This window comes from Globicephala melas, chromosome 9 (genome assembly GCF_963455315.2).
Source record: "Globicephala melas chromosome 9, mGloMel1.2, whole genome shotgun sequence".
NCBI classification, from domain to species: domain Eukaryota; kingdom Metazoa; phylum Chordata; class Mammalia; order Artiodactyla; family Delphinidae; genus Globicephala; species Globicephala melas.
Genome location: NC_083322.1, coordinates 74,087,667 through 74,103,006, shown reverse-complemented (window position 1 = coordinate 74,103,006; position 15,340 = coordinate 74,087,667). Strand labels below are relative to the sequence as shown.

Below are 15,340 nucleotides of genomic sequence, written 5' to 3'. Positions count from 1 at the left end.
TTGGGTTCCATCAGAGGTGTGAAAGGCAGGTGATCATATACGTGGATTTTCCAGAAGACGTGATCAGAATGTTCTTTTCCCTCGGTTGTCTTTAGGGCAGGAATGAGAGTAAAGTGTTGTGCCAGTACATAGGTCCAACCATACCATGCCTTTCTTGCTTATATTTCTTGTTTAATTTATAATTTAAAAAATATTTTCATATCATGACTATTTCAATTCAAATAGATGGATGATGGATTTAAGCTCATTTTACAGGTGGTGAAATTGAGATACAACTTGACTTTTCAAAGATCACAGTTTGCTAGTGGCTAAGTGGGGGTGTGTCCCAGGACCCTCATCTCTGGACTGCTGTTTGTCGTGACCATGCAGAGGTGGCTCTAGAGTGGTTCTTAGATATGCTTAGGTGGTGGGACCTGGGTGTCACACTGACCTAGGCTAAGCACCATGGAAAAACAAAAAAAACAAGCCTTCCCATGCTAGTTTTTCATGTATACAAGTTGTAGTTGCTAATGACAGTTTTTAAGAAGAAGTTCTTGGGCTTCCCTGGTGGTGCAGTGGTTGAGAATATGCCTGCCAATGCAGGGGACACGGGTTCAAACCCTGGTCTGGGAAGATCCCACATGCCGCGGAGCAACTAGGCCCGTGAGCCACAACTACTGAGCCTGCGCGTCTGGAGCCTGTGCTCCGCAACAAGAGAGGCCGCGATAGTGAGAGGCCCGCGCACCGCGTTGAAGAGTGGCCCCCATTTGCTGCAACTAGAGAAAGCCCTCGCACAGAAATGAAGACCCAACACAGCCATAAATAAATTAAAAAAAAGAAGTCCTTGAAGAAAAACTCAAAGTTGGAAATACAGTGTTCACTAACTTTATTTTCTGCAAATAAAGTTTTTGCACAGGAAAGGACAATTGTTAGGTGAATTTTAGAATTAGAAAAGTTCAGACATGCAGATTAAGATGTTCCTGTTTTTGCTTCTGTAACCACTCTTCTGCCAGCCAGCGTTTCTATGAGTCACTTACACTTCAAAGGAAAATCTAACCCTTTTGAAAAGCAAACCCTCTCAAAAGAGTGATCTCTAGTAGGAGCCAATGGTATCTCTTTTCACAGTTAATTCCAGCTGCTTCCTTATTCCCACTTCCCAAACGCAGACTCCTAAATACACAGATAGCTGAACCTTACCTTCTGACTTCATTCATTTGATCAACAAATATTTATTAAGCACTTAAAACGTGCAAGCACTATTCTGGTCTCTTGGGATATGTTACTGAGCAAACAGAAGAATCTCTGCCCTCTAGACACTTATATTCTAGCAACTTTGAAGGTAATTTTCTATTCAGATATTAATAGCATTCAATATGTTGATTTCTAAGGAAAGTAGAATCCATTATATTATTCTCAGGTAGAGCTAGTTTCTAACCACAGCCTTTCCATTACCATATCTGCTGGTAAATAATCTGAGTAAGGAATATTGAGAGGAAATATTGTCATAAACTCAATATGGGTTCTTCTGACCTTTGGGCCCTACCTCAGATAGGACAGCTGGGAGCCTGATAGAACTTACTGGCTAGTAGCCCTTAAGAGTTGAGATTAAATCGGAATCAGAGAAGTATTTTCTTCATGGCAGTCAGTGCTAAAGAAACCTTTCCTCCCCCACCCCACTCCAAGCATTATATTAATCATTCATTGCTCGTGAATTTCAGACATATATTTTGTTTTTCTGCACAGAGCTTGGTAATGATAAAAAAAACCCAAAGGGTTCTGGGTGGAAACAAGCCAGAATGGGGAGGAAAAGGAGGATGATAGACCAGCTTAATAGCTTACATCCTAAACAGTGTCAGGAGGCACAAAGACAGAAATGTTTTGTCTTTCATGTTGCCTCCCAATCTAGGCCAGTCCTTTTGAAACATAACACAGTTTTGAAAATTTTAAGAGACTCTGCAACTCGAAATCTGAAAGCGTAAGGGAAGTAGCGTGGCTTCTTATTTGCTTTGTTAAAGTGTAGGTATAAATGAAATCAGTAAGCACATTTTAAAAAGCAAATGTGATGGACTTCCCTGACGGTCCAGTGGTTAAGACTTCGCCTTCTAATGCATGGGGTTCGTGTTCGATCCCTGGTCAGGAAGCTAAGATCCCACATGCCTCACGGCCAAAAAACAGAAACATAAAACAGAAGCAACATTGTAACAAATTTAATAAAGACTTTAAAATTGGTCCACATCAAAATAAATAAACAAGCAAATAAATAAATAGCAAATGTGGGGCTTCCCTGGTGGTGTAGTTGTTAAGAATCCACCTGCCAATGCAGGGGACACGGGTTCGAGCCCTGGTCCAGGAAGATCCCACATGCCTCGAAGCAACTAAGCCTGTGCACTAGAACTACTGAGCCTGTGCTACAGAGCCCGCGAGCCACAATTACTAAGCCCGTGTGCCACAACTACTGAAGCCTGCGTGCCTAGAGCCTGTGCTCTGCAACAAGGGAAGCCACCACCATAAGCCCGCGTACTGCAACGAAGAGTAGCCCGCGTTTGCTGCAACTAGAGAAAGCCCAGGCGCAGCAACGAAGACCCAACGCAGCCAAAACTAAATAAATAGCAAATGTGAAAAAAATATTGAGCTTATGCATTTGAGAGTTCTGACTCATAAGTTAGGGTTTCATTTTTTAAAATAAAAATTGTTATTTTGAGTTAGTTACAGAGTCTATGTCTCTTTCAGCTTAAGAAAACCCAGCAGATTCTGTCCCTTGTGCCCATCATCTAAGTTCTAAAAAGAGTTGCTGTTCAGTAACTGACATGAGAAGCTGACATGAGAAGTTACAATTTTCTTGGTTTTCTAAAAACAAAATGACAGTTGACATTTTGCAACTTTTGAATGTGGGTGGGAGGATGACAAATAGCGGAACATGTATCATTAAGGCACTCTCAAGGAGACTAGACTCTGGAATGCGTGCTGGGGACAGAGGCAGGAAAGAGGAGAGAGGTTTCTCAGCAGAGCAACTGCTGGGCAGATAGGGTCCGTAGCTGACTGCCGCTGTGATTACCAAGTGCTTGGATTCTGCAGTGGCATCGAAGCAGTCTCTTGTTCAAAGTTTTTTGTTTTTGTTTTTGTTTCTTAAAGATACCTAATTAGGATGAATAAAATAGTTGTCTCCTGTGTGAAAAATCTTCACTATTGTGACTGTTGATCCTAAAAAAGATTTTTAAGTGAATTTTGTAATGTTTCATGCCTTCCTCATTGATGCATTCTAGACTTTTCCTGTCATGGAACTTCTTGCTTTAATCCTGATGGGCACTTCAATGTAATGAACGTACAACCTCTTTAGCTATAAACTAGAGGTATAGCTCTTCCCAGATTCAATTTCAGCGAGGTTCTCTTAACCTTTGTTAATTGCACGTTGGAAAGATTGCTTGTCTGTCTGCAGTGCTGAGATGTGTGTGGGTAGAAGTCAGATTCATAAAGAGGTAGGCAGAGAGTTAGCCTGAGTTACTTTATTCTGACAAGCTTGATTTTGTGTGTGGGCTTTCTGGTGGTGGGACATTGTTCGTATAAAAAATCAGCCATGAGCTGAGCTACAGGCCCTTCATTCCAATTGTAAGTTTAGGAAATTGAGTTGAAGGTGGTATTGATTAGGTACAAAAGTGATGAATTATGGTCTGTCAGGAGCTCTTCATTAATTAGCAGAATTCCCATTGGCGTTGATCTGGACTCCATAGGGGCGATTTAGGAGGCAGCTGTACCCATGCTGAAGCTGTGCCCTGTGCTACAGTCCTTGTCAGCATCCTCCACAGAGTCTCAAGTCTCTGGGCCAGTAAAAAAGATCATTCCATCACATCGTGCAGCAAATCAGCCCCACTTTCAATTCACCACTTCCCCTTCTCAATATATACTGCCCTAAATATAAATTAGCATTGCCTTAAAATTTGGGGGTGGGTGGGAAGCAAATGGTAGTAATTTGAATGGTACATTAAACACCCTACAAAAGCTTTCTGGATCTCTATTAGGAGTCTGATAACATTAACATTATTAGAATTCAAATATTACTATAAATGTACATGCATATTCTTAGTCTATCATTTATTGCCTATTCTCGTATTAGATACATATCAAATGTCAAAAGACACAGTTCTTTTTTTTCTAATGATATAAAAAGCAACATGAAAAGTATAAATTCTCATGACATGTGAGATTAAAAGCTTTGGCCAGGAAACTGTTTACTGTATTTTGTGGAAATAAGGATTAGTCAAAGTTGAATACTCTTCCCTTGAGTTTAACACAAAATCATGGCTTGAACACCATTTATCTGGCAAATGACCAGAATTCTCTGCTCAGCCCACCCTCCAACTCCTGAGAAGTTGGGAAGCCTAAGGGTTGGGAAGGCTTCCAAACCAAACATACCCTCCTAACCGAGCATATGATAAGGGAATGCAAGAGGGAACTACGGTCCCGCTGGGTTTTTCTCACAGTTGGGGTGTAGCGGAGGTGATCCAGCAGCTGTTGGGAACTAACACTGTTCTGGCTCTTTCTTGCCCCTTTAGAGGTAGGCCTACCTGACTTTCTATCTTCTGAGAAACCCAAAACCTTGGTTTTCACTCAGCACCCAATATAGACAGTATATGTTTGGGAATGGCTGGCCACAAATGAGCTTGTAGGGATATACTGGGCGGGGGTTCGGTTAGTACAGAGTATGCTGAATGCCTATCAGAATTAGGGCCTCAGAAGTAAGTTTGACACTAGGGATGCTAAAGAATTCAGCAGCCCTCTTGATTAATGTAAACTCTATTGTGTCTTATGTATGGCAAGTTCTTTTCAGAAAATTCTTCTCTGGGGAGCTACTATGTCACAAATGTTACGAAGAACTCATACACCAGAGTTCCCACTTCTTGAGAAAAAATCTGTCTTTTCCCCTAAAACTTTTTGGGGTATAATCAGAAACAGTGAACTAGATGTACACGAAAAGCATAGATGTCAACGACATGGTGTTGAATGAAAATGGTTAGTGAAAAAAAATGAAATGAGATTTGTAACAGAGTATCACTTATGTACATTAAAAACACAAACACAGAGCTTCCCTGGTGGCACAGTGGTTGAGAGTCCACCTGCCGATGCAGGGGACACAGGTTTGTGTCCCGGTCCAGGAAGATTCCACATGCCGCGGAGCGGCTGGGCCCATGAGCCGTGGCCGCTGAGCCTGTGCGTCCGGAGCCTGCGCTCCACAACGGGAGAGGCCACAACAGTGAGAGGCCCGCGTACTGCAAAAAAACAAAACAAAACAAAAAACCACACAAACACACAACCAACAACATTACACCTTTTATAAGGGTCCCTGCATATCAGACACTTCAGAGTGACATGCGTATGGGAAGGAAGAGTGAGGGGGGTTTGTGGGGGGGCTGGGGATAAAGGGGTTAAATGAAATAAAGTCAAGTCAGCAAGCAAAGGCCTCGTATGGACCCAGACTGCTGGACTGTGGATTGAAGAGTGTAATTCACTCACCTCTGTGAACCCGAAGGTCAAGGATTCCTATGGGAAGAGTAAGGAGTGATAGAAGAAGTGGGGGGTCCATGGGCACAGGGAGGGGAAAAGGAACCTACTTAGGTCATGCTTCTTCCTCCATCCTGCCCTTTGCCAGGCGTTCCAGTGACGTCTGCAGAAGGGGCCATGCCACAGGGCAGGGGTCAGCAAACTTTTTCCATAGAGGACCATCTAGAGAATATTGTAGACCATACAGGCCAGTCTTCCAACTACTGGACTTGGTTGCTGTAGCTTGAAAGCAGTCATAGACAATCCATCAGAAAATGCAGGGCTGTTTTCTAGTAAAACTTTATTTAAACAACAAGAGGCAGGCTGCACGTGGCCCATGGGCTCTGGTTGGCTGACCCCTGGCATGGGAGCTGGGCCTCCTTAATTGGTGTGGCCCACCATCCCTTATGCATGGCCCAGAGCAGAGCCTCTAAGATGATTCTGTCATTCAAAAATATGACCTATGAAGACAGATGCAAAGGCACCAGCCTCATTTAAATTCAGAGAAAAAGAACCCGAGGTCCACAGGGGCTTCCGTGATAATAGAATCTGAGACACGCTGAGCATTTGCTGCTGGGGTAAATAACCCGGGGGCAGGGTTCACATCACTTTTCATTTGATCAAGTCAAGAGCATGTTTCATAAGCAAATGCAAATGCTCAAGAGCTTTTTGGAGTTTGCAGCAAGTGGCAGGAATTTACATTCCGTGTCTCCCAGTGGAACAGTGTCAAGGGCTCCCTCTCCACATTTCTCAGACAACTTGGCTTAAGTCTTAGGGGCATTCCCTCCAGGGACCTCCACGCTAGATAGGAGGCTGTCTGGGCAATAGGTAAACCCATGCCTGCGGCTCACATTAAGGGAACATAAGACAAAAGCATAAAGTCTTCAAAATGATCATTTCTACACGAATAGGCCAATCAACACTGTAGATTCAAGCACGATGGTCGTCAGTGTGATGCTTTTCAGATGTCAGCAGGAAAAGGTAAACAAAATCAAGTAGCTGGACTGCCTTTCACCTCCACCCTGGTCCCCTGGCTTCTGGTTGCTAATTATCATCTCTCAAGGCACCTGTCCCCCTCCCCCGTCTTGTTTGTCTGGCAAGCATCTCAGCCTCTCTCTCATTACTGAGTCCCTGGCTGTTTCCCAGAAGAGGGAAGACTCCCTCTGGCACTGGAAGGACAGCCTGTACCCCCTGATGTGGCAGATCTTAATTCAGTCCTGTAACAGTGTGTTTATCCACAATGATCCGTTTGTTCCCAATTAGATTTCGCCAGGCACCCCTTCCCTGCATTTGACTTGAGTCTATACTTTCTTGCTACAGCTCCAATGCTTTTACTCTCCTGAGGAGAGGCTGTTAGGCAAAAAAGGACCCTTTTAAACCCTGTATAAATTAGTGTCAGTCATAAAATTCACTCACAGAATTTCTCAGGAATCTACAAGTCAAGAGAGAGGTGAGAAGAATCATTAGCTAAGTGTGCTTTTCTGATGGGGTCCGTCAGGATTTCACTCCAGGGTCTGTACATCCTGACTATGACAGGGAAGGAGTTCTCCAAGCAGACCTAGGGGGGAAAAATTAATAGTCAAAGACCCCATGGACCTGTTATTCCCATGTCTGGTTATAAATCCAGAATACTGAAATACTGAAACTTGTTCATAAAGGAAGTGCATTTTGTTAATTTTGCTGAGAAGTTGCCCTCAGTATGGTTAACTGTACCTGATTTGAAATTTCACTCTTAGATGAGATTCAGAAATATGAATTCGACTTCACGCTCCCCTAAAAGTAAATGGTACCTCTATTCAAAACGATGCCAGAAATGTTCATCTTAGGTCACCCACAGGAAGCCTTGGGTGCCCAGTAACAATTACATTTACATTTTTGGTGTTGTGTTGGGATAAAGGGAAAGACTAAGTTATACCTGCTGAGTGTCCTCTGTCTTGTCCCACTCTCTGCCCAGATCAGACGTTACTCTTATTTTCTCAGCTCTGCACCTCTGTCTTCTTTTTTGCAGTGCTTCTATAGCTGAACCCTCCAGGCCAACCACCTACATATCCTCTTCACCTTCACAAATCTGCATTTCTCTGGAGGAGGGAAAACAAGTGTGCCTTCTCCTTTCCAGGCATGAAGGTGACAGGGAACTCAAGAGAGACCAGAGAGACACAATATTCTTTCTACTCCTGGTGAGCATTCTGGGCATTTTGTTTAAAGGGTCAAGAGATTGACCTTTGACATAGAAAACAAACCTGTGGTTACCAAAAGGGAAAGGGCGGGAGGAGGGATAAATTAGGAGTTTGGGATGAACATATACACACTACTATATATAAAATAGATAACCAACAAGGACCTACTGTAGAGCACAGGGAGTTATACTCAGTATCTTGTAATAACCTATAAAGGAAAAGAATCTGAAAAAGAATATATATATATGTGTGTATGTAAAACTGGGTCACTTTGCTGCACACCTGAAACTAACACAACATTGTAAATCAATTATTCTTCAATTTTTTTAAAAAAGAGAGACTGACCTTTAATTAATAACAGTAATATAAATGCCTAATTTTATTGAATGTTTACTTTATGTCAGACGCTGTGCTAAGCACTTTCTGTGTATTTTATCCTCACAACAACTCTGGGTAGGAGGAATTCATTGAATACCTCTTTCACATGGGGAAACTGAGGTTGGACAAATTGTAACTTGCTCAGGCATGGAATTTGAAACCGGGGAGTCTGGCCCCTGTTTACAGCCTCTATGCTATAGCAGGGAAAGGAATAGAAGAGGTACCGTCCCTGAGTCTTGCCACTTTGTGGTTATGCAGTTTCTCAAGGGAGACGAGCCTCCATCAGCCTGTGTAGGATTTACTCAGTACAAACTAAAAATGCCTCCTGGATTAATCCGGCAGCCCACACCTTACCATATGCCTCCTCTTCTGCAATCAGTCCCTGCCTGTTCAGGGAATGTTAACTCAGGTTATTATTAGCTGAGGAATAATTATGAATATGTATATAATTCATGTATGTAAATGTATTAATACCCTTTTCCAACCCTTAATCTTGTCTAAAGTGTTACCATGAAGGGACATTTTTATTTCTACAACCTAAACTCTTAAGACAGAATAGAGTTTTGTTTGTTTGGATTTAGCGTAAATCCTTAGTACAATCGAGATTGGAGGTGGGTTTTTGTTGTTGTTGTTGTTAAGAGAAGTGTTTGTACCTCATCTACAAAAGAGATGCCACCAACCCCTTTGTCAGTGGAGTGCTTTTCTAGACTATCTTCCTGGTGCCTTTTTGGATCAATGACATGCGTGTAAGATGGCCAGGCTGAGCCGGGGTTGCAGAAATGCTTTTGGAATAATGCAAAACTAACTGCCCTCCGTATGGCTCAAATGGAAGACCTTGGCTCCATTGGCATTTTTCTCTAAGGGAGGTAATTATCCAAAGACAAATGCCCACACTGACAAAACCCTAGAACAACAGTAACAAATAAGAGCTGACCTCTATTTAAAGCCTTCTATGGGTCAGATGCTATGCTAAGCAAATTACACACATTAAGTGGTTGCTATAGATTTGAGTACACTATTATGCCCACTTAACAGATGAGGAAACTGAGGTAACAGGTGGTAAAATAGTAGAGACAAGATTAAAGCCCAGAGTTTTTCAGTCCTCTGACTCACTGTGAGACTCAGCCAAGTGACAACATCCCAGCTGCTCCAGGGTCCTGGCAGGCAACTAACTTAAAGAAGTGAGGTCAGCCGCTGCAAGACAACAGGGAGCGAAGGGGCTCGAACAAATGGAGAGAGCATCGTCTAGCCAAGGAGGAGCTTCCGCTCACCTCAGGCAGGCGTGTGGGCCAGGGTGCCAGGTCTTTTGATTTGTCCAGAGCGGCCAAGAAAGCTGGAGTTCAGTAAGAAATCTCCCAGTTTTTGAATGCCGGCCCCTAATTTTATAAAGGCACTGTCCATGCCAACAGCCTACACCCGCAGCTCGTGCGGAGCCCACACGTGGCCATCTCCTTCCTCCACTGCACTGACTCCGCGCACAGTTTCCCCGTTGCAAAGGATTTGCTCTCAGATATTGACCTTCTGTATGGAAGTGTTCCTGGCTGCTGGGCTCGAATTCTCTGCTCAACTTTATGAGCGCATGCTGTTGAAGAACGGAGAAAGATGAGGTGAACATGCCCACTTCCGTGTCCCATACTGCAGTTTATTCAGCTTGAGTGCCAACTGCACCTTCGAGCTCTCCTGCGTCCTCTCTGCTGGGATCAGTGTCTTCTTGACCTGAGCTCTCGTGAGGCTTTGTACTGCACTCGGTTGTGTTCTATCTCCCTTTTACCTGGTACATTTCTCCTTTCTCCCAATTACATAGTCAGCCTCTTGGGACAAGTCCAAAGTCTTACTAATTACCCTACTCTTCCCATCTTCGCCCAAGCCCAATCTCAGTGTTTAATAGGTTTACCTTTCAAATATTTACTACATTTGCTTTAAAAATTGCAGTACAGGGAGGCTTGTCTTTGTATTCTTATTAATTACGAGACAGGTTCAGTTGCTTTAATAAAGACCTAAACATAGTTAATTTGCCTCTTTAAACCTGTTTTCTCCTCTGTTAAATGTGAGTAATTACCAGACCTGCAAGAATCACTTAATAGCTATAGATTGCTTAGCACAGCGCCTGATGCATAGACGGCACTCAGGAGAGGTCAGTTCTCGTCATAGCTTTCACAGATTGCACTCAGCATTTAATACAGTGGAGCTAGGATTTACTAAGCAGCATATGGGGTCTCATTGCAGGGGGTCCTCACATCATGGGCTGAGATCCTGAGGAACTCATGGAAGGTCTCTTTCAAATTGAGACAACAGTTAGGGTTCCACATATTCGTTTCTTGTCAACTGTAATTGTTTGCTTGAACCTGGTAACTACTACTTTCCTTCTTAACAGAAATTTTACAAATCTAAATGATGAATATGCTAATTACTGTCTGTCATGGGCTGAATTTCCATCCCCCTCCTCAAAATTCATGTGTTGAGGCCCTAACCTCCAGTACTTCAGAGTGTGATTGTGTTTAAAGATAGGGCCTTTAAAATGGTAATTAAGGTTAAACAAGGTCATATGGGCGGGTCCTAATTCATTCTGACTGTTCTTATAAGAACAGGGAGACACCAGGGATGGGCATGAGACACCAGGGATGGGCATAAAGAGAGAAAGGGCCATCTGAAGACACAGGAAGGAAATGGCCATCTAAGAGCCAAGGACAGAGACCTCAGGAGGAACCTAACTTGCTGACACCTTGATCTTGGACTTCCCACCTCCAGAACTGTGAGAAAATGAATTTCTGTTGTGCAGTGGTCCCCAACCTTTTTGGCACCAGGGACGGGTTTCGTGGAAGACACTTTTTCCACGGAGGTGGGGCGGGAGGATTCGGGCGTAATGCGAGCGGTGGGGAGCGGCAGATGAAGCGTCATCGCTCACCTCCTGCTGTGCGGCCCAGTCCCTAACAGGCCGTGAACTGGTAGTGGCCCGGCGGTTGGGGACCCCTGCTGTTGTGCACACTACCCAGTCTGTGATACTTTGTTATGGCAGCCCTGGCAAACTAATACATGCTTCTTCCTTGGACCTTTGCCTCTTTTCAGTCACGTAACTCCAGAAAATAGGAAATGGGCATCTGCTTAAAGTAAGTGGGAGAAAAATGCACTTTGGGAGAAAGAGCATGTTTGCCTAAAAACTCTCTCTCCTGGCCTAGTGTTTGGGGGATTTTCTGAGGAAGGTGTGTATGGCAGATCCTGTCCATGTCCTGCCCATGTCCCCTTGGGTCTCATCGCTGTAGCACATGCCAGCCAGACGTTAAGCTGCCAGCATCACATCAGTGTGTGTGGAGGTTTTTTCCTGATTCCTGAAACCTACCCTGTCAGTGCTCAGTGTAGAATGGAAGTCCTGGAGAATTGATGCCCAATGACCCATGGTAACTGGAGTATAACTACCCCAACTCCCTCACACTCAAACAGGGTAACTCTTATAACTCTACATTGGCTTCCAGAGTTCTGCAGCAGTATTAAGCTCCAGATTAAAATATCAAGTATTAATCTTTCTTGATAATGCACCTTTTCTTGGCTTCCTTCCTATCCCTGTTGAAGTTCTCCATCCTTCCATTGCTATTCCTGGGAGCATCTCCCAAGCAAACTACTTGCTCTAGAGCTCTTATTTCAGGGTGTGATTCTGGGGGGACCAGAACTAGGGCAACCTGCTTTCTGGCTACCTGTGTGTGCATATGAAACGTCCATATTTAAAGATGCTGCTACGGTTTCTAATTTAACAGTATGGCACACCGCATTGCATTCTTTCCGTGGTAAGTGGTCCATCAGCTGGTGAACCCTGGAGCCTCTCTTTGCAGGGAGGGGTGCTCTACAGTCCTGCCTGTGGAAAAGGTTTTGCTTCAAATTAACCACTCTGCATTTTTTTTTCATAAACACAAAAGCCCAATCCTTTCAGTGCTTATTGCATTTGATTAGCCTGTGCTCTTGCATCACATCTCCATGTTGGGTAGGTGTGTTTGCATCAGTGTAGAATGATTTTAATAACTTGTCTTGTGCCTGAGCCGCATATTTCCTTATGGGGCTGTTGTAACAACTGCTGTGAAGTTTTCTTTGTCCATGGGGGTGTGGTAGGGGGCTTTGCTTCCGAATAGGAGCCCAAGAGACTGTGAGAGAAACAGACTTCTTAGGAACAGTGCAAGCTGCCGTGTGTGTGCAGTAAAGCTTCTGCTAAGGACCACTGACCCTAAGCCTGCGTTACTCTCAGGCTGATGGAGTGCAGTCAGAGGTTGAGGTCTTCTCAGTGCTTACTCAGAACAATGCTAAGGACACTCCACACTAAGTAACTTTCAGCCTTCCAGGCTCCCTTAACCCTCTGAAAACTATTTACAGCGAGACCCGCAGTTCTGGAATGAGGATGGTTCTGGTACAAGGCTCTAGATGAGCTCGTTAACAAGGCCTCACCTGACCATATGTGTAAGCTCTGCAGCTGCTTTGCCAGCAGGATCACTTATCTTTGCCCCAATAGGAAAGGTTCTGTCACAGAAGCTATTTCTCTGTTGCATCTTTTGTGAATCTTTTTCTATTAGTGCATTAATCCTAAGAAGTATTGCTGGCTTAAAGGATTTATATGAAACGTTCAGGGGTCCACCACTGTAGCGTTTAATCACCTTCATTGCCACATGGTCTTCAGCTCAGGGCTAAAGGCCAGAACCACAGTTTTAAAGAGCTGTGGCTGACTCACTCCACGCATCTCAGCCAACTTATTTACCTTCTGCTCATTTACTGGTAAAAAGGAAAGAATAAAAGTGTGTGGTACTCTACTATTTTCCATCTAATTATTTAGAAAAGCCTCCCCTGTGAATTGATTAAAGTATTATATGGAGGGAAGTTTTCAGATAGGCTCTGGGTAAATCTACAAACTCCTGTAAATCCACCCATTACCTCTAAATGGACTTCCTTTGAAGTAGGTCATTCTGTAAATTATGAGGACCTTAATCCTGTCTTTAGTTTAAACATGTTTTGCAAGAAAATTTCTCCTAGCAACCTGTTGGGGTATTAGTTTGGCCCTGATGCAAACGGAGTTAGCATTGAACTGCGAAGCACAAAATCCCTTGTTTGGTTTCCCAGAACTTTTCCTAAAATTTAAAAATATTTTCTGTGTTTCTTTTGTTTTAGTAATGGCAAGTGAGTTTATTGGACTGAAGATTCCACATTGTTTTATTATCCTAGACAAAGGCATTGAGCACCCAAACTGTTTGGGGCAGGTCATCAAAAGCAGCTCTCACCCCTGCCTGAATCCCCTTTCATCTTCCATTCCCCACATCATCATCTTGTTGGGTTTTGCTTCAATATGTTCAACTCTTCCTTTCCTCTCCACTCCTGCTTAGACTACTGAGTAGCCTCAGTTGTCATCGCCTCAACTGGGTGTCCCTGTGATACCTCCAAGTCTGCCTCCTTGATCTTAATTCCAGATATTCTAGGCAACTCTGCCTCCTGTTTCTTGGCTAATTTTCCCCACGCATGCTTCCACCATGTCCGTCCCCAGCTAAGAAACATACTGTCCTCCCTATGGATTACCACACACCTTCCAATGTACTCCGCCTGACTTTCGAGGCCCTCCACATTCTAGCCTGTCCCTAACAGCCCGGCGTGCTCTCATTTTCCATTACTCAAGACGTTTTGCTTTTTCCTGTTACCGGGAACAAGCCATGATCATTTCCAGGGCCAGTGGGTACGGGTGTGCAGCTTGTGTATAGCCCCCTGGCATTGGGCATCATGCAGAGCTGGTCATTTCAACTTCCATGATTTTCTTTCTTCCCGCTACTTGACTGTCTAAATCCTTCTCATCCTTCAACATGTCCCTGAGCCATGATGTCTTCCTTAACCCTGCCAGTTCTCACTGATCTCCTCTTCCTTTGAAGTTCTGCAAGTCTTATAAGCTCTTCCCCCAAAAAAGTTCTTAATAAGGGCTCCCCTACTACAGAAGGCAAGAACCCCCAATTATTCATCTTTCCATCTCAGAACACAGTAGGGCTTAGTGACTATTGAATAGTTTTCTCTTTTTTCAAATGTGATTGTTTTAACTCTCCCAACTATTTTCTGACCTCCTTGAGGGAATGAAGGCTGTCATCCACATCTGTAGCTCAGACGGTGCTGAGCGCAGGATTGATGTTCTATAAATATTGGTTGTCTGATTCCTGGGCACGATCTATAATTAAGCCAGAAAGAAAAAAGAACATCAAATGTTCATATGCTTCTTAGAACGAAATCAGCATCACCTCTAGTTGGATTCCAGAGATATGTGATGTGAACCAAAAGGGTGTGATCTTCAAGCAATAAGGCCCATTTCAGGAAGTTGTCCAAATTGTCCAGAGAGAAGAAATGAATTAATCATTTCTGTCACCAACAACAGTAAAGTAGATTTCAAGCAAGGCAGCTTCAATTATTTCGAATACTGAGTAGCTATTCAAGGTTATTAATATTGCAAACTGAAAGGCAGAAACACTAGAAACGCAACATTTCTGCCCTATTGTTAGAGGCTGAAATTTTATGAGGATTACCTGTTGTCATGGCAGAAAATTATTCTAAATACGTATCCAACAGTAACTCTGAAGAGTCTTAAATTCTCTAGTAGATGCTCCAGAAAACAGCCACAAAATTCTGTCATCCCATCTGTCTTTTTCTTCTTATGGAGGATCTGTGCTGCCTTAGAGAGACAAATGCAAAATTGAAACAGAAAGCAAAGTAGCCTCCTGTAAATGCCTTCTTTACTGTCTTCTCCTCTAGCATCTTCCCTGTCACATCTGATCTTGTGATGATTGGCTCTTCTTCTTTGGGGGTATCTGTAGGATTTGAGCATCAACAGGATTGGCAGATTTCCACTTGTTTTGCCCTTTCCCAGACTGCCCTCAATCCCTCCAAAAACTTCTTTGCCAGCAGATACTGGTCCACCTGACAAACACCAGCGTGGAGTGTTAACTTATGTTCATTTTCAGGCTTATACCTTGTAGTGGTGGTGGTAGGGTGCCGGAGGGTGATCCACTTGTACTAGATAGGGGTCCACGGAAGAAGGAGCAACCCTTTAAATGGTAGTGGAATTCATAATGAATGCTGCAAATGTAAATGGGGCAGCTTACATCTGTCTTCATTTCTGGTCTGTACACGCTCACATTTAGGGAGTTAGGCTCAGCCCAGGCGTCATGGGTCTTAGGAGTTTTTGTTATTAGATTACCTACTTGGAAAATATGATGAAGCCTATGTCTCTTTCATCAGAGAAGTACACAGGCATTCTTCATATGATTTCA

The 15,340-nt window shown here is 43.5% G+C and overlaps 1 protein-coding gene across 2 annotated transcripts in view; it reads left to right on the top strand.

Moving 5' to 3' along the window:
• Positions 1 to 7,676: 7,676 nt before the first annotated feature.
• Positions 7,677 to 15,340, top strand: part of RAPGEF5 (Rap guanine nucleotide exchange factor 5) — a 235,975-nt gene continuing 228,311 nt past the window's right edge. For both annotated transcript variants that reach the window (XM_060304703.1, XM_060304702.1), the window contains exon 1: positions 7,677 to 7,691. The gene's annotated coding sequence lies outside the window, so the exon portion shown is untranslated. The remainder of the gene's footprint in view (positions 7,692 to 15,340) is intronic.